The following is a 25129-nucleotide window of genomic DNA, read 5'->3' as shown; positions in this document are numbered from 1 at the left end:
AAGAGCATTGAGAAAATTGCTATTTTTTCCACATCAGGTCACAAGAAGTACTGTACTTCTATCTATTAGAAACTTGATACTTTTATCTGAACTATTGTAAGTAGAAGTACTGTATTGGGAATGTTGCTTAAATTGCAGATCTTTATTTTTCATCAAGGCTAACACTGATGTGGCATTACCAACAATCTCAGTCACATGGCTTTAGAAAGAAAATCAACAAAAATATTTTTGCTGATTGAGGTTGCTGCTCCTCTACCCATTAGTTCCTTCCCAGACTTTTTTTCTCCCTCCTGGTACCTCTCCCCAAAGAAAGTCTAGAATCACATATGTCATCTCTTGAAGCTAGAAGTTAGGGAGAAACTGATTTCTCCTTTTCCAATTTTGGGCACAGAGAACAACTACGGGGTTTAAGACCTGGGTTACAAGTAATTCAATCAAAACATTGCATCCCACTTAAATTATGTTATTAGATGACCTACTATTTTAACAATTGAGAACACATTTCAAGAAACCAATCAAATCTTCAGATTAAATACAAAATGATCTATAGTGATATTGAAAAGAAGAGTGTTTGTACTGGATAAGGAATCTTTTCATACCTTCTGAATCATGTAGAAAATAGAAGACAAGTTCTAGGAGCATCTGGCACAAAGAGATTCATATAAATAGCAAATTAGGAGAAAGTTTTCCAGCAAACACCACAGAAGAACTGCTTGGTAAATGAGAAGGCACGTCGGTTTCCAACCTGCTCTTCTATTTTCTTACCTTGCTCCCTTTAACTGGCCAAAAGGGATCCTTGCAAGTTTCAAAGTACTGGAAGCTGTCTCTTGTAATAGCAAGGGCTTTTGGTCCCTTGAGACCTTGGGACAGCAAGAGCTGGTGGTAGTGCCTGCATTAAGAGCCTAGAACAGATGGGACAAAGATGCATGGCCATATGGATAGTCCAGAAAAGAAGCTACTCTTGGTGAGTTAGTTGAATACTCGGAAGAGGTGGAAAGAATCGCTTCTGGCAACAACTTGAATCTGTGAGCTACCCCTTTACTATCCCTTTCTGATCCAACTTCTCAGTATGCACTTGTACAAGAGCATGTTACAGAATCTGAGAAGTCTTTTTTTTTTTTAATACCAAGTTTATAATGTACCTCCTTAGCAAATATGTTTTTCTAAAAGCTAATTGTCTGGGTGAATAATTGATAATCTACCTATAATCATGGTAGAAAGTACAAAGGAACGAACCCTTAAGCAACAGGTTTTAAAAAATAAACCCTCCATCTCTTGAGGTTAACAATTAGCTAACCCTTAGGCATGGTTGTGGGGACCCCAACTTATCAAGAGGAGAAGAGAGCAGAGGGAGACAAAGAGAGACATACAGATACAGAAACTGACAGTAACAGAGCTAGAAGGAGGAAGAGCCATCTATAATTTAGATGGTTGTCTGCTTAATGTTGGGAGGTGTTATAGGGTATGTCATAACAGTCATTGTGCTTTGTCTGTTACAAATATCAACTCATGTGATCCTCACAACAACCCTGAGATGCAGGTGTTGTTTTACCCCCATTTTACAACTGAGAAAACTGAGGCAAATGGAGGTTAAATGACTTGCCCAGGGTCACATAGCTAGTGTCCGAGATCAAATTTCAACTTAAGCCTCCTGTCTCCAGGTCAAGGACTCTAACCATTATGCCACTTAGCTGCCTTTAAGGACATATAAGGAAGACTAAGTGATAGTCATCCCTGATCTGAAGAAATATACGGTCCCTTCAGTGGGAAAAGCATGAAATATAATGAGTAATAATACAAAGTACAAATTTATGGAGTAAAAGGAGAGGCACTTCTTCCCATTTTCCCAAAATGCTATAGATAAATTTGAGCCTGGAATGGAAAATTTTGGCTTGGGGGAATCAGGAAAAATATGACATAGAACATTCCTTGTGAGCTCAACTTTGAGGGATGATAAGGATTGTAAATGACAGGGATGAAGAAAAAATGCATAACTTGGATAATAGCCGACACAGATATATGGAGGTGGGAGGCTGGTTGAATATCCACTTTGGCTGAAGTGTAGCTTTCATTAAGGGGAGTAGCGTGAGGGGAAGTTGGAAAGGAAAATTGGAGTCTACTTATGGAGGGCCTGAAATATTGGGCCAATAAACTTGTGTTTTATTCTAAATAAATTTCTATTTATTCTAATTTTTGAGCAAGTAACTGATAACATTAGTTACTTCTGATAAGATCAGCAGACTGGTTCCTTGGGAAGGATATTTTGATAACTATGAATGGGACTGGTTGCAAAAGGGAGAAACTAATTTAGAGTTTATGACAAGGAGGTCCCTATAAACTAGCCTTTGAGGAAAGAAAAAGCAGTGCTGTGTGAGCCCCCTCCAAGATCTCTCAGAAGTTTTTCAATGAAAAAAAAATCCTTCTGCAAATTTTCCATTTCTCCCACTGCAGCTTTTTGTTTACTAATCTCCTCAAAAATTTAACACAATGATACTATTATTACCTCAGTTTGCCCATGACAGGGATGTGTTAAACTTTTCTTTCCATTTAAAGATTTGTGCTACATCCTAGACATCTGTACTTACAAATATTTCCACAACTCTGTGTCAATTTTAAAACCCTTTATTCATAATTCACTTGAAATTGGCTGTTTGATGAGTTGCAGGCTCTCCACTCTGTGTCCCTTCCTCCAACTATCGAACTGATAAACTATTCAAGGACTAACCCTCAGAGTGGAGCAATGTGTAGGCCACCTGCAAGGCATTCTGACAAATCCTAGCCTGTCAAGTATAGGTTGACCTTGTACAATCTTGCTGAGCACACTCCCTTTTCATACATTTTTGATACTAAATAAAATAGTGTCCCAGAGCTCCCAACTCTTTCTGGTCTGTCTTGTGCTTAGGTGCCTGCATTGTTTTATTCTGACTAGTAAATAAGGGGGTTCATAAACACTTTGGTGGTTAACCACAGCAAGGCTCAGAGACAGCATCGAATAATGAAAAGGAAGCTGGATTTGAGAGTTGGGAGAGTTCTTGCAACCTCCTATCATCCCTCCTTCCTAGCAAGCAGGCAAAGCAATTCCATATGTTTGTGTGTCCATGACACAGAGAGATTAAGGGATGATAGCAGTGAGATGGAAAATTAATGGTAGTGTGCCATAGAGATTAGCCCTTCTCCTCTCTATCTTGCTGTTAGACTAGGAGGCATAGTAGATGAAGTGCTGCACCTGGAACAGGTCAGAGCCGAGTTCAAATCTTTCCTCAGACACTCAGTAACTCTATGACAATAGGCAAGTCACAAATGCTATAAGTCTTAGTTTTCTTTATTCTAAAATGGGGATAATAATAGCTTCTTTTTCAAAGGGTTATTGTGGGGAGCAGACAAGATATCACATTTAGCACTTTGCAAAACTTAAAGGCCTACATAACTACTAGGTATTATTTTTAATTTTTTTAATAATACGCATTTCTTTTGTTACCATTCTCCCCCACTGGGAAAAAAAGCCACCTTTGTAATGCTATTGTTGTTTTTTTGTTTTTTCTTTTGTTTGTTTGTTTTTCCTGAATGAAATTGAAATACAATCCTATGATGGATGTGGGGAGAGGCCAAGGATAAAGCCCCAAAGAAGCTGAATTAAAAATGAAGGGAGAAAAACAGTGAGAGTGGTAAGCAAGAAAAGCAAAGTTGGTCCCAGAGTACTGGGGTTCAATTCTGCCTCTGCTACTTATCACTTACATGAACTTTGGCAAGTCACTTAACCCCAGTATGCCTCAGGTTAATCAGTTGTTAAATTAAGAGGTTTACCAGATCATTTACAAGGTGGCTCACAGTTATAAATTTATGATTCTAAGATGTGTAGTCCCCCTAGCTCCCCTTTTTTATATCCAAGACTAAGTATGCTGAGAATGACGTTGCCCCTACCCATTGCCTATATCTATTTCATATGGATCTGAAGTGGGGAGGAGAGAATACTGGGTTTTATGCTGGGAAGACCTTGCTTTGAAAGCCTAACACTGAAATCTTCTCCCTCCATGAACTTTACCTCATGGGAGCTTACTTTATTCTTCTCTTGAATGCATTGAATTTAGTAATGTTTCTCACCATCTTTATTATCGTTTTCAGGAGATGTGCCTCTGACCCTGAGTATACTTTGAGTAGGATTCTTTCATGCACATGCCTGCTGTTTCAACTGTGAAATATTTTAGCTCTAAGGAGAAGCCCTGAAGCAGGGTAGCAGCCGTTGAGCCGGTTAGGAAGAGGAACTGCAGGGTGATATCCTGTCTCACAGCCAACCATGTCTTGTTTCTGCCCGTGGGGTGAGCATGGCTGAAGAGTTGACTGGGAGAATCACTGCTCATGGCAGATGGAGCAGCCTCTAGGTGCCCTGGGCCACTTAACAGCAGCCTAGTGGAGGGGAAGCATGTTTCCTTATGGCAGTTGGCTCTCCCTGATAATCAAGATAGAGAATCAGCTTCACCCATGTAATCATTTTATGCCTCAGGGAACTTAATGAGGTGTCAATGAAAAATTCTCCGTCTCCTCCAGCTCTAAAATTCTATGACTTTATTCTGCTCCCCCCCCATTCCTTTAAAGCTTATATTCAGTCCATGACTTAAAATGTAGTACCTAACTCCATTCCTGTGGCTAATTTTTTAGTTCTATAAGTCAGCCTTATAAGAATGCATAACCAATTTACCAGCCCCCACAGATTGTTTATGAACTGGTCCTCACATAGAGTAGTAAATAACTGAAGGCAACATTCCTTTCAACTTGCATGGCATAAATTATTACCCACCTTGAATGAGGAAGCTGTGCTACTCTGTTTGTTGCATATGGGATGAACCAACATGAATTAGAACTTTCACTCATCCATGATACACAAGCTTCAGTATTTGGCTTAATAGGTATACATGATTCTTGAAATTGTATTTTATTGTTTTAATGTGTGCAGGGCATCAGTTTGGGAGCTTTATCAATAAGACTATACCAATTTTGAAATATATTTTGCTCTCTGATCTATTGTATATACTGAAACTGTAAGAAAATGAAAGTGATTCAGACAGTCCAGGACATGAAGAAAAATTCTCTTGTATTTAACTATCTCCCCCGACCCTGACTCAGTCCCATTGTTTTTCATTGAAAAAAAAAAACAATAAAAACAAACACAATAGTCATCTCTGTGGGAATTACCTGTCAATCAATAAATGCAATAAATCAATGCATATTTATTAAGCACCTATGTGTCAAACACTAGGAATATAAACATCAAGAATACAGCAATAGCTCACAAAGAGTTTACAATCCCAAAAGAATAAGCAGTAAGTGCATCTATAAGCATATGTAGCATACATATAAAGAGAATAAATACAAGATGATTAGGAAGAGAGAGCACTAGAGATTGGCATAAATGAGAAAGACTTCATGTAAGAAATGATACTTGAGCTGTTTTTTTTTTCTTGAAAGAATACAAATTCTAAGAGGGGGAATATCAATAAGGAGGTGGGGGGGAGGCCTCTATAAAGGCACAGAGAAGGGAAATAGAGCACTATATGTGAGGAAAACGAAAAGGAGGCTGGGTTAGCTGCATCACAACTCTCACCACAAAACAGAACCAGGACTGAATTTTACAGACTTGGAAGCTTGTCTGAGGCAGTTAGGTAACGCAATGGATATGGGGGGGCGGGGGGGGGCGCATCTGGAGTCAGGGCTGAGATTAAATCCAACCTCAACTAGTTATTATTTATATGATCCTTGTCAAATCATTTAACACTTGTACATGTTTACCTTAGTATCCCATCTGAAAAATGGTGATAACAGCTCCTTATCCCCCAAAGTTATGAACATCAAATGAAATAAAAATTGTAAAGTGCTTAGCACAGTGATGGGTATAGAGTAAGTGCTATACAAATACTGCCTATTATATTATATTGAGAGGGCGATTAATTTGCTCATGGCAAAAAATAATGTATTAAAAGTAGGAATTGAACCCAGGTTTTCCTGACTTCAAAGGCAGACCTGCCTCTCTATATTATCCCACGTGGCCTCTCCAACCTATTCACAGGCTACTAAGAATTTAGAGTCACATCAGAACAAACCCATATACATGGGGTCAAACTAAATTCATATCAAATTATTAAGTCATGAGTTTAATTTGATCTGGAAATATGCAAATTAAATACAAGTATGATATAATCCCTTGTTTAATCTGTTTTCAAATGTATTATATTTGTTATACTTAGATTCCAAATTAATTCCTCAAAACACATCTAAATTCCCTCCCTCAATACAGGTCACTACCCATTTATACCTTCCCAATCCTGGATGATTCTGATCCATGTTTCAGTGCAGAACCCACCTCCTTGCCTGTTTTTTCTCAGTCTACTTCGCCAGATCTACATCCCTCCCTAAAACTGAGAATACATCACAATGTGCTGTCATAGACCTTCTTCCCTTTCCATTCTCTTAGTGCTCTCAGTAGCTCCCAAAAGTTTAATTATCATTTCAAGGCAAATGACTCATAGATTTATGTGCCTATCCCTAGTCTGTCTCTTGAACTCCCATCCTGTATCACCAATTACCTAATGGACATTTCAAAGGGTACATACCATAGGCATTTCAAATTCAACATTGCCCCAAAAGGATAACATTTTCTCTTTTATCTTCCTCATTATCTTTCTGCTCACCCTAGCTTCCTGTCCCCTTCACCCTCCCTCATCAATCATAGTTAGTCAGTAGCCAGGTCTTGCTGAATCTACCTTTACCTCATATCTCACAACTTTTTTATTTCTCATCTCTTCTCATATAACCACCCACTCTAGGCCATACACTCATCTTCTCTTATCTGGAGTTTTACCTAAGTCTCCAAATCCCCTCTCCCCCTTTCCAATACATCATCCACATAGTAGTAAAAATGATATTCCTAAAGCACAAGTTTGACCATATTGCTCCCCTAACTGCACATGTAAAACCCATATTTGATAGGTTACCACCTCAGGGAGGGGTGAGGGGAGGGAAGGAAAGAGGGATAAATATTGGAACCCAAAATTATAAATAAAAATATTTATTAGCAAGTAAAAATAAATTGGGAAAAAATACCAAAAACAAAAGACCTAGTGTGTTTCCTAAAGCTTCTAGGATTAAACACATAACAAGACTATCCTTCCTCACAAGCACATTTTTTCCCTGCAGGGAAATGAGGGTTAAGTGACTTGCCCAGGGTCACACAGCTAGTAAGTGTCAAGTGTCTGAGGTCAAATTTGAACTCAGGTCCAACCAAATCCAGGAGTCATGCTATATCTACTGTACTACAAACCTGCCAATCCCCCCCCCACACACACACACAGATACACTTTTTATTTGGCTAAATGAATATTTTAAGAAATGTGCTTCCTTTTCCATGCTGCTGATTCTTTTTTCAAAATTTTCTTGTGTTGCTTTCATTTCTCTTCTCATTTTTTCTTCTACCTCTCTCAATTGATTTTTAAATTCCTTTTTTGAGCTCTTCCAAGAAGGCTTTTTGGTCTTGAGACCAAGTCATTTTCCCTCTTGAGGCTGGCTTCACATGCAGGCAACTTGAGAGTATTGTCCTCATCTGAGTTTCTGTTTTGCTCTTCCCTGTCCACACAGAAGCTCTCAAGGGTCAGAGCCCTCTTCTGTTTCTTACTCATATTGCAGCTTATTTTTTTTTTTTAAAGTTGAGGTTACAAAAACAAAAACAACAAAAACAAAAGCAAACAAACAAACAAACAAAAATAAAGTTGAGGTCAGCTCCTGGGGCACAAGGGTGACTGTTTCAAGCTTTTTTTGCTGGGGTGTAGAGACTGTGGCACTGGCTTTCTACTCTGAGGCCTCTATGGCTTGTGGATTTCTCACCACCCTGGGCTTGCTCCCTGTGCTTGTTCCAAGCTCACTGGAATGGCCAGACCTGGTCGCAACTGTCGTATGGTTGGCCCTTCCCCTGGCAGCCTGCCCTCTCAGCTGGTGCTGGTGGAACTCATCACTGGCCTGCTGTACCACCAGCTTGCTGAGCCAGGATCACAAGGCCTCAATTGCTCTGCAGTAGCCAACAGCTTCCTGCTGGCTTGCCAGACTCCCTCAGTGCAGTGTTGCTCCTCCCTTTTGCCTGAGTGAGACCGACCTTTCCTGAAGTGTTCTAAATTATCTCAAGTTGGAAGATTGTGTCTCTCTGTATTTTTCTAGGTTCTGTAGTTTCAGAATCCATTTAGAGGCTTGATTAAATGTTGTTTTTGAGGGAACTGAAGGGGAGCGCAGGCAACTTCCTGTCTTCTCTCTGCCATCTTGGCTCCGCCTCCCCCCACACTTAAAAAAAAATCATTTGAATCCCTTAACCATTTACCTCAGGATTACCTTTCTAGGCTTTATCTTCTTCATGATGATACATTTCAGAGAAACTGGCCAATATTCTATTTATTCCTTATACAGGGCTGTCCATTTCCTACATATGAGTCCTTGTACAAGCTGTCCCCAACAGCAGGATCCTCCTGCTTATTTCTGTCATTTAGAATCACTAGGTTCCTTCAAAGTTAGCTCAATTACTGTCTCCTAGATGAGGCCTTTTCTGATTCCCTCACATGTGCTATTTCTTCCCCCTCCCAAATTATTTTGCATTCACTTTGTATATAAGTCCTGTGTACATGCTATTTCCCCTCAGTAGAGTATTATCTCCTCAAGGGAGTTAAGCTGTTTCATCTTTGTCTTTCCAGCATCACCCTCTAAGTCCTGACGTGCAGACAACAAACTCTTTTTCTGACATATATAGCCTCAAAGTGTTCTGCCTTATTCAGCATGGGTCATCTTCTATGGAATACTCTACATCTTACTTGTAGCCATTAAACACCTCTCCATTGCTTTTAGGTCACTCACATGTCTAATTCTCAGAATTTCTGTTTTTCTAAGATTTACAACCATAGAGTATGTCTAGGAAAAGATGATTTGTTCATAGACTGAGCAGTAGCTTCAGATTGTTTTAAAACAAAACAAATCAAAACAAACACTGTAGAGTTTCTCAAATAGAATCCAGCATACTCTCTGCCTTTTTAAAATCTCAGTCCAACTCATTATCTCTCTGCAGGGTTTATTCCAAATAAACAGGGTATATTAAAAATCTTAGGGCATTTTTAAGCTGTGAAACTTACATATGGTATACAATGTATGTTGCTCATTTGTGTCTGATTTTTCATGCTCACACTTGGAGTTTTCTTGACAAGGATACTATATGGTTTACCATGTCCTTCTTCAGCTCATTTGACAAATGAGGAAACAGAGGCAAACAGGGTTAAATGACTTGGCCAGTGTTATAAAGCTAGGAAGTGTCAGAGGAAATATTTGAAATCAGGAAGATGAATCTTCCTAAAAGCAGGTCTGCCACTCTATCCACTATATCACCTAGCTACCTTGTATGGACTGATGTACTAATTCAATGAGCTGTCCATCCAACTGTATGTAATAATCTGGACAATAAGCACTTATATCCATTGTCTTTTTCCCTGTATGGATTGTTGGGCCAAACTCATGATTAATCATAATTCTCACTAAGGGTATTTAATAATATTATAAGATTTTACATAATTACCACAAAACTATCTATAAACATGAACATCTGAGTGACATAACTATGTGAGACCCATCCATATTGAGTCACAAGATTTTGTTTATAATAATTGAAAACATCTTTAGAAAGAATACCTTAAACAATAAATATTTCCTTATGGCCTATGTGCAAGGCACTCTCTTATATGTCCTTATTATATCCCTTCTTTGGAATTTATAATCAAAAGTTTACTAAACAAAATTTTATTTGCAAAGATTTTTTTTCCAAAAGATTTTTCATGATCTTAACATGTACCCAAGACACTCTTTTTTCAAAATAACTTTTTAAGTCTAGATTAGGAGGGAGAACATTATTCTAGGCTTGGGGATTATTCTAGAGAGGAGATGGAGTATTGAATGTGAGGAAAAACAAGTAAGAGATAATAGGAAAGGAACAGGTTGTGAAGAGTTTTAAGTATCAGAGGACTTTATATAGGATTCCAGGAGTAATAGGGAGACGTGGCTGTAATGGTTCAAGAGAGAGGTGATAAGGACCTGAACTAAGGTGGAAGTTGAATTAGTGGAGAGGTCATAATTTCTCAAGGTAATATTTTTTCCTTATTTAGTAAGATAAATAAGATATTACAAATTATTACTGGGTTACTAATTAAAGGGATGTGTGAATCTGATCTTGTAAAGGTCCATAAGGCAAAACTGTTAGAAATTAGGGAAAGTACATAATTAGCTCTAATGAAAAAAAATTAACTGAATTTGATGACTAATAATAAATTAAAAGTTTACACCAGAAACTAAATTTTCTGATTTGGTGTATTTTGCATATTTATTTTTATTTTATAAGGGAATAAAAAAGAACTAACAAAAAAAAATCAACAGCACATTTTACTGGTGAAAATATTTATAATTTATTTCTGCGAGGGGACAATGAGACTGATCCAAAGCCTTATAAATAGATGTGTCTATGTAGGTTGTATTTTTACATTTCAAATCTAAATGTTTCTAAGTGAATTTATGATGCAAACTTAGACAAAACTTCAACTCTTTGACTAATGGTTCAAATGGATGAAGGATTTGCATTTTTAGACTATGACTAACTATATGACTAAATGTTACAGGAGGACAGCTAATAAAATGTAAACATTTTCTTGAGGCTGAACTTTTATTAAAAAAAATAAACGTTACAAGTAATGAGATACTAAGGATCAAATAAAGGCCATTCAATACATCAAGGATCATTTCCGTTTCAAATCTAGAATCCCTCTGGATACCATCTGTTTTCAGAATGACCCCAGTACTGTCTCTGTAACTTTGCTGGTTGGCCAACTTACATATTTATAACCTTCTTGTAAAGTCTGCTTTTTTATACATCCTGGAAGTTTTATTTGCCTACTAAAGAAAAAATGAGTTTGTTTTACATTTGGAACTGATTTCAAGTTTAGTAGCATGAACAGTAATGATTACATAGTTGTCAGGTTCTTTGTAGTTTGAATATTATTTGGAAAGCAAATCTATCCCATACAATTTGATAGCCTCTCAAAGAATGTATCTGGAGCAAAGATTTTGGCTGGAATACTTTCAAATGTAGTCATTGGAAAAGTTCTTTGAGTTTTGTCAAAGAATAGATATATAAAATTAAATTTAGTTAAGGAGAAGATTTCTTAGTGTCCATGCCACTGTTTTGCCTTTCAGAGAAACAACCTGAAGGGCATTCAATGTTTCACTATTATTCAAATATTAATCTTTATTTTCTAGTATATTTCTTCATGTTGGCACCACCTCTTAATCTAGGCAGTGAGATTGAGAAAGGGAAATACATCATCCCTTTTTAGTTTCTAAGTTTTGCCCATTAAGAAATGGGAGTAAGATGCTACAAATAAAATAGCTTCCATCTTCTTTCTGATTTAAAGAAACTCTTGAAAAAGGTAATCTCTGATCTTGTTACTTCATATTTTTTCTTGGATCACTAACTGGTTGAAAACTTTTTTCCTCCCTTTTATGTGAAATTAAAGTTTGGATTGAATGATTTTTGTTTTGTATTTATGGCCCTGGCCCAAAGGCCTCCAGAGAAAATAAACCAATCTTCATAACAATCAAAGAGTCATATATTCAGTTTCAGGAAATTGGGAACCTTATGAATTGCTTGATCAGCTGTTCTTTGCCTTGTGATCATTGTTCATAAAAATTATCCATCCACATATACCAGCTGGCAGAGAAGATCCTTCTAAGAAGAAATCTTGGAGCTTATTTGTTATTGTTTTTCCCCCTTTGGTAATATCCCAGGAGCAAAATCTTAAGAATTTCTTTACTTGCATTGTGTAGTGTATAGCACCTGATAGTAATTCTCTCCACTTTGAGGAAAATGACCTCATAATAACGCATTAAAAAAATGTAACCAATACTATAATTGTTCAGAGATCCCTCAGTATTTTCTGACTGTTTTCTGATTATCTTTGTGAAAAGGTAACTCTGCATCCTTCCCAGGACACAAGGAAAGAACGTAGCCCATGCATATAAGAATCAATTTGGGACCTCTCCATTGTAAAGCTTTCCATAGTAGAAATGATCATGGAATGACTAATTAAGGATTCCCTATTTATCTCTGCTTCCTGGTTTCCTTTAAGTCCAAGCTAAATCCTTTGCTGATCCCCCTTAATTCTAGTGTCTTCTTTCTATTAATAATTTTCAATTCATCAAACATGTAGCTAGCTTATTTGTTCCTACTTGTATTCTCTCTCCCCCATTATATTGTGAGATCCCTGAGAGCAAGAAATGTCTTTTGCCTTTTTTAAAAATTCCCAATGCTTAGCACAGCTCCTGACAAATAGTAGGCACTTAATAAATGCAAAATTGCTCATTGTGTCTATATATTTTCAAATCCAAATTCATTATACCCATGTTGTTTTATAAAAATATATAGCAACACCTCAATTTAATTCAAGGAAGAAAAGAAAATGAAAGTCTCTGCTCTTAAGAAGTTAAACTTCTATTTGAGATAAGACCCTATAGACTTGATTAACAATTCAATTAATAAATGTTTATTAAGCACCTATTATGTGGCAGGCACTATGCTAAGCACTGGGGATATATCAGGCCTGGACTTCAAGAAGTTTACAATCTTATGGGGAAAGACAATACAAGAGGAAACAGGAAAGTGCCTGGGGAAACCAGAGGATACTCAGCATAGGGGTATCTTGTACCAGGGAGTTGAGACCAAGCAGAACTGTAGACATGAAGGGGAGCAAACGTCAAAGTACACTAATTATTGATCAAGGAAGGCTTTGGGTAGAGTTTTACACTCTACCCCACAATATAAGGGGAGAGGAAGTAGAGGGAGTTGGAAAAACATTGAGTATATCCCAAGTTAATATAATGAGGGGATTTCTGGTGATCAGCTTTTACTGGGAGGACATCTTGTTTCTTGGAGTTGAGACTAGGCAGATTTGCAGGAGCAGCTATATCAACCAATTCAATCATTTGATAGTGGGAACAGAGTCAGGGTCTGATTATAGACTTTGTTAAATGTGCAAAATTAAGAGACCCCAATAAACATGCTTCACCCAGGAAAGAAGTTGGCTCTGGAACAGGCAGAGTAAATTGCTACATAGGAAGCAATACCTGAGGATTGAAGTTAAGCATAAAGAGATTCATCAAGATGAGCCATGGGGCCAAGGAAGCAAAGAGGAAGAAGGAAAATACACAAAACAAGTTGACAGAAGAGTACCTAGATTTTATATGATCTCTCTTACTGTCAGGATCATATGCCAAGCACACATATTTTTGCTTCTTAAAGAGAATATGATGTCAACCAATGGAATCTCTCATATAGGTAGCTGATTTCTAGATGTGATGTTGAAGACCAAGATATAAGCTCCTAGTTTACAACATGATTTCCCACACCCAGATACCATGGCACATGAAATTCTATCTGGTCAGATAATTTATTGAGGTTCTTCATTATTCAGTCACTCTTTCAAAATGTGAATGCTCAAAGGAGGGGGTGATAATATTAAACTAAGCCATGTGCATTATACTTACTAAATCTACTTTCCTTCTGACAAAAGGAACCTTAGGACCATCTTAGTACTTAAATGAGAAAAAATGAAGTAAGGGCCAAAGATATGGGAAAATAGTTAAATTTTGTCTGATTTAAAATTTTGCTTATATCCTAATCTATGGATGATAAAATTATTGTTTAATCTTTCGAGATGTTTCCACTTGAAATTGTTGAAATTCTTTTGTCATTTGCATGTCCCTTCCCTTTCAACAGAAACTAGTATATTTATCACTCCCTGAAGGAAATGGCAAAGCACTCCAGTATCTCTGCCAAGAAAACCTCAAATGGGGTCACAGAGAGTCGACATGACTGAAAAAATGACTTAATAACAACAACAATCTATCTTTCATTATTATGAGTGACAACACATGTTGAGACTAAGTATTCTTGCTTAATATTACTGCTTGTATAAGGTAGGAACCAGGGAATTACCACAAATGCTTGGAGTATAATCCCATCTGACCCCAGGCTTTTTTTAAAATTTTAAATGAGAATGAAATTTTCTATTGTAAAATGAAATGTGTGTGCTATTTAGCCATTCTTTCTGGGTCTCCCTAGGTCAGAAATCTTTAGGGCAGCTATGTGGCACAGTGGATAGAGCATGGGTTCTGGTGTCAGGAGTACCTGAGTTCAAATCCAGGCCTCAGACACTTAAAACTTACTAGCTCTGTGACCCTGGGCAAGTCACTTAACCCCAATTGCCTCACTCAAAAAAAAAAAAAAAAAGAAATCTTTAGCCTTCAAATTGTCATCACCCTTTTCTCCCAAGTCTTTAATTTGAAAGTCAAGGTCCTCTAAATTAAGGGTCCAAAGTATTGTTTAGGCATTATATCCTATAAATCCCCTATAATAAATCCTTTGCTACAATAAAATGTTATTTGGACAGGTCTTAAAAATTCCTTTGTGCATATCTTATACACAGTAATCATTCGATAAACATGCTGCTGATAAATCCCCATATCACTCCCCCTACCCCCATTTATAACAAGTGGTCTAAAGTACTGTTCCCCATGCTTTTTAACTGTATAACACATGAACAAAAAGATTTGAACATTTATTCTAATATATAATTATATAATTTTACTATTAACCTAATAATTGTGCATTATAAAATTTATTAAAATAAATGTTTAAAAGATGAAATGATATTTTAAAAATACTACATCATCTATTCAGTGGCACAAAGGTTTTTTTGTGCTCACTATCTATTATGAATACTTTAGTAACATTGATGTGAATAAGTATACTTCATCGTTGTTTTAGAATCTTAGTTTGACTATTTATATTGCAGCTATGAAAATGTCTGGATTTAAGTTCACTTTAATTCGACACTTGTTTGGCACAGTTGAAAAAGAAAGCCCACAAAGATACTCATATGCAGAAGGAAAAAAAGCCATCACTGCCTGCACCACCTAGTAAATAATCACACTCATCCATCGATTATGCAAAAGGGTTTTTTTTTGCAGAAATTCTGATAATTAATTTCAATTTTCTTTTATATCAATACACTGTTATTGAGAACTAATTGAGAGATGTTGCATTTTTATATTTTTAAAATATATATAGAGAGAGATTTTAAATGGATAGAAAATTCTGTTCCAAAGACCTGTAAATATTCGGATAGATTTTGCCATATTTAAAATTTAAGTATGTAAAAACAGTCGTAGGTATACAGATAAAAATATTTTATAAGTTATACATTTGCATCGTGTTGAGTAACCTGGAGAAAAGAGAATAACTAACCAGGAGGAGAAGAGGGTTGGTAAAAGTCTCAAAAGCTGCATAGAGTTCAAGAAGGATGAGGGTTGACGACATTTCACATTACTTTGAAGAGAACACTTTTAGTTGAGTCCTCATATCAAAAGTATGAGAAATTTGAGAAGATGGAAAAATGGAAGGATGGTGGTGACCTTGATAGAAATAGGAAAGAATAGAAGATGCAAGTGTTTAGAGTGATACCTTTCACTCTAACCTCTAAATGAATGAGATCAGTAAGGTAGACCTCAACACATTACTGACTCTGCTTCCTGTGCATCTCACTGTATCCTACTAAAATTGAAAATAAATGTGTTGGGAGTGTGTTAGGCCTTTTATCAGCTTCTCTACAGGATAATCTTAGGGATAGGCTATAAGTCCACTAGGTATAGGGGATTCCCCCTGGACAGCTGCACCACACCAAGAGGCACCTGAGTCTTGTACTCTGAAGCGGTGATGCTAAGACAAAGGGAGATGTGGGAAATTTGCATAGATAGATGGGGGTGGAGTGGGAACTATTGCATGATAATAGGAAAGGAGGTGCTATAGTTGAGGTCAAATCAAGTTGTAAAAATTGCCTATCACAAGGAGGGAGAGTTGTTATTTATCTTCCATTGTTCTGGTTTCTGAAGGAACCCAGGGGAAATGTATTTTATCCATTTTAAGTGCACTACTCCCACTTTAAGGACCAATAATCTAGAGGACCTGAATGAATAAAAATAAATGTAGGAATATCAAAGATTTCTTATGTAATATTTGTTGGATACCATTTTTTATTTTACTATTCTGTAATTTTTGTCCTTTCCTTGCCTCTACTTATTCTAGCCTTGAAGTTAATATTAGGGTTTTTTTTTTGTCATTTTGATAAATTGTGATTCTTTCATTCCAACTGCATATTCTACTCATAACTGACAGTACTGTACTCAAATAGCCACTATTTTTTTTTTTGGTGAGGCAATTAGGGTTAAGTGACTTGCCCAGGGTCACACAGCTAGTAAGTGTTAAGTGTCTGATGCCAGATTTTAACTCAGGCCCTCCTGAATCCAGGGCCTGTGCTTTATCCACTGTGCCACCTACCTGCCCCTATATTTTTTAATAGAGATATATTTGGAAGTTTATTAGCTCTATCTGCCCACATTGAAAGCCTGACTCTAATAAGAATCTTTTTTTTTTTTTAAATCTTATTAGGCATTAACAACCAACTCTATTTTTAACTCCTTCCATTTTTAAAAATTTGATTAGTTAGCTTTCAAAGCTATGGCAAGAGAGAAGTCAGGTACAATTATTTATTACTTCAACACTCTCATATTTTCTTCACATCATCATAGATCTTTCCGTCAAATGCAGGTTTATCTCTTTTACATAATATTTTCATGACTTTCCAATTGGACTCCCAGTTTCTATTTCCATATCATGTGAGTACTTCAGCTGCCAAAATCCCCACATCGACCCATTTAATTTAGCATGCCTTCTCCTTAGGGTCTTTTCTTACTCCCTTCCTGCTAAGATCCTGTGATCCATTCAACTAGGTTTCTCTGAAATAATTAATTTCATTTTCCTCATTAATAATTTTTTAGAATACCACTAGTTCTTTGTGTCCTCAACCAAGTTTTTTATATAAATGGAAAACACCACCATGGGACATATATTCTCTTTCTCCTATTGGGTGATCTTTGTGGTTTGGGCATGTATCTCAAAAATTATATTTAAGTAGTATTCTATCCAGGAGTTACTCATCCTAGCCTTAAAGTTAATATTAGGTTTTTATTTTTGTGTTTTTGGTAAAATGTGGGTTTTAATTTCAATTGAGCATTTTACTAATAGGCATTGTAATAAGAGACTTTGCAATCAGAGAGTCACTTAAGTTTAGAAATGGTTTTTGAGGATTATTAACTTAAATCTGTCCACATTCAAAGACTAATCCTGCTAAGAACCTCTTTGTAAAGATAATCATTGCTTTTTTTGTTTTAAAAAAATCTGTCTTAGGAGATAACTACCAACTCTTCTTTTTACTACTTCCACTTACCTAATCTAGCTTTAAAACACTAAGGAAAGTTTTCCTTTTTTTCCATTAAACACCTACAGTAGTTCCTGATATGAAAAAAAATTCATATTCCACCTGAGGGAAACAGATGCACACAAATAAATAAATACAAACTATTTTGAGTGAGGGACCCACAGTGTGACAAAACTCTAAGCCTATGTAGACTTTGTCCAATCTTGGGGCTGACCCAAAAATGTAATTTGTCTTTGGCTCAATTCCTGCATCCAGAGATTACTCTGGGAAAATCTCCAAATACAGGTAAAGATTGTGTCTAGTGTTTTCAGAAATGTGAATAAAAGGGTCACATAGCTCTCATACAATCTTTCAAGTGAATAAATCAATATCAGGTAGAGTACGGTTTTTATTTCATCCTAAATAATCCATCATAATTGTAAATACTTTCCTAAAACAACACAATGAGGTAGGTAGTAAAAGCATTATCACCCCCATTTTGCAAATTAAGAGACTGTGGTAAAATTGGCTTTCCTATGGTCACAGAGCTATTTAGTGTTTGTGCCAGATCTTTTACTCAAGCATGGTTTTTCTGATCCTAAGTCTACTTTCCTCTGATGTACAATGCCCTTTACAATAGCATAAGCTCTTCTGATGGATTATTACTGTGCTATAAGAAATGATGAGCTCACTGATTGTAGAAAAATATGGAAAGATACACAAAATAATGAGTAACATGAGCAGAACCAAGAGAATATTGTATATAGTAACAGCAATATTATTTTAACAATGACTTGGAGTGTTATTCTATTAAAAATACCCAAATTTGGGGGCAACTAGGTGGCACAGTGGATAAAGCATTGTCCTTGGATTCAGGATGACCTGAGTTCAAATCAAGCCTCAAACACATGAAACTTAGTGATCCTGAGCAAATAACTTAACCCTCATTGCCCTGCAAAAAAAAATACCCAAATTTGCTATAAAGGACATATGAAAAAAGATGCTATCTATATCCAGAAAAAGAACTGATAAATAGAAATATGTATATAATAATTTTTATACATGCTTGCATATCTATTTGTGTTCATTTTATTGTACTATGTTAGGGAAATGCTTGTTATTCCACAAGTTAAAAATAAAATTTTAAAAAAGGACCTAAACTCCTTGAGAGTAGGGATTATGTCAATTTTTGGTCTTTGCCACTATAGTGCCTAATACAATGTCTACCACTTAGTTGGTATAGAAAATGTGTGTTAATCGTTTGATTTTTATCCCTCAAACAGTAGAAGTGGCTGCCTAAAGAAATGTGTTTGTTGCCCAAGTTGAGTGGTAGGTGTATGCCTATAATCCCTCCTACCATGTGTGATGAAATAATGGGATTTTAGCAGATACTCGAAGACCCACCTGTAGATTAATCTATACTGATTGAATCAAGTGAGAGTGATTGACTGCTGATTAAGCCTACTTCAAGTTAATTGGATTGTATCAAGTTAATTGGATTGTAATCACACCTGGCTATCCCTTAAGAAGGTATAATTCTCAGAAACTAGACTATGAACTCAACTTGAGAACACCTTCAAAGACAATGGATTTGGATGACGCCAACCAATCACCTTGAAGCAGGGTGTAAGGACTGCCTTTGTTCCAGATGTATAAAAAAGCTTCCACAAACAGCTTGCAATAAGGGTGTTCCTGATTAAAGCAGGCTCGTGGAGGAGGACTTCAGGAAGAACCCAACCAGGCTGGAACTCTAGGCTAGGTAGGACTTCTTTTTCATAACCTTCTGAACTCTTTGTAAATATCTGTATGCTCTAATAAATGTTTAATGCCCAAAGACTGGTACTGAAGCCTTTTAATTTTTGGTGACCACAATTAAGATTTTAAACATCACACATGGTAGCCGAGACTGACAGATCCCTTGTACTTGGGAATTCTTATCTACAATGAGCTGAGCCAATCAGGTGTTTGAAAACTTGATTAAAGCAAAAGGTTCCTTCAATAGAAGAGAAAGTTGAACCATAGAAGGAGGAAGCAGGAAAAAAAATTATCTCAACAATGGAGATAAGATTCAGATGGGTCACATTGCACAAGTGAGTTTTTAGGCTTTTTTTTTTTTTAATTTCTATCAACTTAATATCTTCCAAAGATTTGCTATCAGACGTGGCTTGATCTCTGGTAGAATAAAATAATTTTCTCATCTGTTCTTAAAAGCTAAGTGAATAAATGCACATGTATGCATATGTCAATGAAAATTATTGACATTAATTTCCCATCCTTTCTTGACTTGGAGTCAAGGCTGGATGTGTCACAATGAAATCTGATGTTCTTTCTTTCTTTCTTTCTTAAAAAACTTCATGGTGGATAGAGCACTGTCCCTGGATTCAGGAGGACTTGATTTCAAATCCAGCCTCAGACACTTAACACTTACTAGCTGTGTGACCCTGGGCAAGTCACTTAACTCCAATTGCCTCACCAAAAAAAAAAAATTAATAAACATTCTATTCAAAGTTTTGAGTTCCAAATTCTATCCCTCCTTCCCTCTCTTCCCTCCCACCTCCCTGTGGTTGTAAACATTCAGATATAGGTTATGAATGTGCAATTATGTAAAATATTACCATATTAATCATTTCATATATAAAAACTTGAATAAAAGAAAAAATGAAGAAAGTGAAAAATAGAATGCTTCAGGCTGTTTTCAATAAATATCAGGTTTCTTTTTTTCCTTTAGAAGTGGATACTATGCTTCATCATTAGTCCTTTGGGATTTTCTTGGACCTTGTATTGCTGAGAATAGTTATCATTCACAGTTCTTCATGGAATATTGCTGTCACTGCATATCATTCTTCTGGTTCTGTTCACTTCACTATAAATCAGTTCATATAAATCTTTCCACATCTTTCTGAAATCATTCTGTTTGTCAGTTTTTATTTTTTATTTTTTTTTAAGTCAGAATCTTCACTGCACATGATCACAAACATGGAGAAGTATTGCAAAGGATTTTTTTCAAGTAAATGTGTAATTGAAAAAGAAAGGTTAATGTTTTTGTTTGTTTTCTATCATAAAAGTATTTATTTTCTAGTTACATGTAGAGAGAGTTTTCAACATTTGTTTATATAAGATTTCTAGTTCCAAATTTTTCTCCCTCCGTCTCCTTGCCTGTCATTTCTTATAGTGCAATAACATTCCATTATAATCATATACCGGTATGGTCTAGGCATTCCCCAATTGATGTACATTCCTCTGTTTTCCAATTCTTAGCCACCATAAAAAAGAGCTCCTATAAATATTTTCATATAAATAGGTCTTGTTCTCTTTTTTGGGATGTCTTTGATATATAAACCTAGAAGTGGTATTGCTGAATCAAAAAGGGTATATCTGACATTCTTTCAATGTGGGTCATTTTGAGTATGGGTATTGTTTCCAAATGTCTTTTTGTTCTAATACAAATTTGCTGTCTGTTGTAGGAGGCAGTTACTTAATATTTTTTGTGGAAAAAAATGGTTCCTTTTTTATGCCAGCCACAAACATCGCTGGTCTGTTCTCCTCAGGCCCAACAAAAATCCTATTCATTCCTAAAGTTGTAATATGATGCTGTATCTATATATCCCAAATTCATCTATAAGGTGAAGGATAAAATCCAATATTTATTTTGGTCCATTCCAACTAGGATACTAAATTATTTTCTTTCTGTGTAGTTTAATGATTGAGGGAAGGGAGGAAGAATTGTGATTAAGGCAAAAAGATGGAAATGAACAGAAATTTAGATCCAAATTTGGCAAATGGCCAAGAGGTATTTTCTCCTGTATTCTCATCTGTGGTCTTCAGAACCCACTTGTCTCTACTCTTTCTTTTATTCAGGCCTCATTAAAATATGACCACAGGCTTAGAGGAGTTTGACTGAATCCAAGAGGATCAAGGAAACCTCACACCTATACCCTAGCTAGTATCCCCAGTAATTTTCTGATCTCTGCCCTTTGACCTAGCTCACATTTTAAATAAGTATTATAGCATAATTTGTATAACCTGGTTGTCTATTCCAATCACTATTTAAACATGTCGTTTGGATATTTGAGGCACAGAATTCATATCACACAAATTTATAGAGACTATGGTAAACTTTGGGGTTCATTTGAAAAAAACAAGGCCTGTTCCTTTGATTTATCTTATAATGACATGGGGGTTGGGCCAACTAGCTATCAGGACAGATACACCTAAGTAGGGGGAAGGTTAAATTCTATAGCAAGAAAGTCAGTTTGGTGTGCCTACTACCTGAGCAAGCACACAGTGATAACTCCAGACATTAGGACCATCTCTGGGACTCTCAGGAATCTTTCTCCCACCACCAAAGGGAACTTTCCATAGCCAGGTGGTCAGTGCTCTACCATCTGTCCTCTATAAAGGCTTTGGCCAATCCCCTGGGGAGAAAGGTACCACAGAGAATCATATCTTTGAACCATATCCCCTTGAGGCAAAGACTTTGACTTCTCTGTTGGTCATTTTCTCTAAGTGTCTAAATAAAAGTCTATTTTATTCTGATTGGATTTTGTTCAAAGAGGGGGGTGTGATTTTTTTTTTTTTAGTGAGGCAATTAGTGTTAAGTGACTTGCCCAGGGTTACACAGCTAGTAAGTCTTAAGTGTCTGAGGCCGGATTTGAACTCAGGTACTCCTGACTCCAGGGCCAGTGCTCTATCCACTGCACCACCTAGCTGCCCCAAGGGTTCAATTCTTTAAAGAGAAATACCTAAGGACCCTCACCACCTATTACTCTGTGACTACAAAAAATCTTATCACATGTTATTTTAAAAACAATCTTATTACATCCAACCATTCTGGAGAGCACTTTGGAACTATGCCCAAAGGGCTATAAAGCTATGCATACCCTTTGACCCAGCAATACCACTATTAGACCTTTTTCCCAGAGAGATCATAAAAAGGGAAAAGGACCCACATGTACAAAAATATTTACAGCTGCTCTTTTTGTGGTGGAATTGGAAATTGAGGGGTTGCCCATCAATGGGGGAATGGCTGAACAAGTTGTGGTAGATGAATGTAATGGAATTCTATTGTGCTCTAAGAAACGATGAGCAGGAGGATTTCAGAGAAACCTGTAAGGACTTGCATGAATTGATGATAAGTGAGATGAGCAGAACCAGGAGAACATTATACACAATATCAACAACACTGTGTGTTGATCAACTCTGATAGACTTTGATGAGGTTTTTCCTTTTTGCTCTGATTCTTCTCTCATTATATGAATAATGCAGAAATGTGTTTAATGTGATAGTACATATATAACCTATATCAGTTTACTTGCTGCCTTGGGTAGGAAGGAGGGAGGGGAGGGATGGAGAAAAATTTGAAACTAATGTAACTGGAAAATAATAAAATATTTATATGGAAAAAAACTCTTATCACAGTGATCCATTTTATTTTTTTTCCCTAGAAATGTAGTACTTTCTACCAAGTTTAGGCAAGAATCTACTGGGTGAGAAAGTGTTAATGGTGACAAGGGAAAAAAATGTTAAAATTGAAAGGACAGTCAAGAGAGGTTGTGTGTGTGTGTGTGTGTGTGTGTGTGTGTGTTTCCCTTGGTATAACAAACACTTAAAATTAAGGAGGCAATTTGTGAGATGAAACAATGATCTGTCTTCAGCCACCCATTCCCCAGAAAAGCAAATTCCACCAGTAGAAATGTCCCTATTGTTTAATACTAGGTAGCCCATTATTTGTCAAATGCTTTGCTGTCACTTTTATTAGCTGTTGTTAACCAACACATTTTCAAGTAATTCAGTCTCACACTGATGAACTGGAGGAACAAATAAGTTTCACCTGTAGGTATGAGAGGACTGAATTGCTCTTTAATATAATCTATTGTTCAAGACTCTTCCATAACATAGTTGAAATTACTAAGTGCAGGGAAAATATGGGACCCCCTCAAAAGCTATTTGAAATTGTCTGGGGAACAATTAATGTCTGGGAGGTGAATTTCAGCTATTAGAAGGGGGCTTACCAATGGCTCCTTTTCTCCCCCAACCCCAGCCATCAGGATCACATGATAAGAGAGTCCCATGGCTCGTTACATGGGGGAGGAGCTTAGAGGGATGCCCCTTTGACTATACTGCATTCCAATTAGCTAGCCTTTGGCGCCAGTGTCTTGGCACAAAGATTGTAACTGAGGAAGAAGGGTGGAGCCAGCCTGGTTAGGAGATAAAAGGGCTCCAGAGTCCCATGATCACTGCCATTTCCATTAGGGAGCTGGCCCATTCATGGGTGAATATATAAATAAAGACCTTTGATACTTCTCCAACACTGAGTCCCAGAAATATTTAAATGGGGTTTCTTACAATTTGTTACAGTAAGCTTTGAAGGGAAAAAGTCTCTTTAAATTTAAACAGCTTTAGTCAAATGTTGGATTTATTAAAGCAGTGGCAATTTGGAAATCTATGGTACATTTTACCACTTTCCCAATTCTAGTTGTTTTTCCCCAAATGCTTTAAATATATGAGTTTTTATTATACAGAATATTTCATTTGATAGCCAAAATTATTTGAAATTTATTCCTGTGTTCTCTTTAGTAAAACTATAATTTTGAATATTAAATATTAGTTTACTTTAAATTTGTACAGGCTTAAGAAGCTATAGCATCTGTTTATTAACTTTATATTTTTAAATTAAGGAAAAATAAAAGGGGATGCTACCACCACCAATAAAAAAACACTTACAAAATCTTTAGTTTACCATATTGCTAAGAAGGCAAGAAGAACTTACTTCCATATTTCAATGGATCTATGTTCTCATTAACATTCATTTGGACAGTATAGATTATGATCCATACACATGTATCCATTCTCTCTGACTTTTATCCAGGTCTTCCAGTAATTCCTCAAAAGGGAGGTTCATCCAATGCACTCAGAGTCTTTCTTAGATCTCTTGACATAGATACCAACTGAGCTGCCTATCTCTTCCCATTGCTAATTAATCAGACTGTCTCTTCCCTACACTGACAAATAATCTTCAAAATAGCACCAAAAGAAATGATGAGAATGTAGCAGACTAGACCAGACTAACAAAACATAGTTTTGAGGATGTTGAGAGATTGGTTTTCATGATATATAAAAAAGTACAGGATAGAAAGTCTTTGGGAAAACAAAAACAAAAACAAACTTCTAAAAAATAAATGGCAAGGATAACCATGGCAAAACAAATAAATATGAACATGTTTTCTTTCCTTGCTCAGCAAAAATTTTGTAAGATGATTCTCATTCCTTTTTCTCAGGAAACCTTCACAGGCTCTTTGCCAAACATGCTGGGCCCATATCAGTCTGATAGCACTTCCTTTTGGTGGCCTCACTGTCCTGGAACATGATTTCAAGAGGCAATCATATCACTCCCCCTTCTTTAATCACCCCCTCCACAGCTCCTCTCTAAACTTCCATAAGCCATTTAAAGCCTTTCATTTCTATCCTCACCTAGTTCTGTAGCCATGAACCAAAATAAAACATGAACTCTACCACTATTTCTCAAGAGAAGATCTCAGTCTACTCCTGTATAATAACAAAACTCACCTTCCCTGAAACTTTCCAGACAAGTGACCCTCTTTAGCTACTACTCTGCTTCCCTACATTAGAATACATGCTTTATGAGAACAGGAACTTCTGGAGAGGAGTCCATGAGATGAAATTTTGCCTCAAAGCCTGCAAGACCTGAGCTAAATTCCCAATTTAGATATATACATGATTTGTGACTCTTGGTGAGT

The sequence above is a fragment of the Dromiciops gliroides genome, chromosome 6 (genome assembly GCF_019393635.1).
Source record: "Dromiciops gliroides isolate mDroGli1 chromosome 6, mDroGli1.pri, whole genome shotgun sequence".
Classification (NCBI taxonomy): Eukaryota; Metazoa; Chordata; class Mammalia; order Microbiotheria; family Microbiotheriidae; genus Dromiciops; species Dromiciops gliroides.
Note: the sequence above shows the minus strand (reverse complement) of the source record.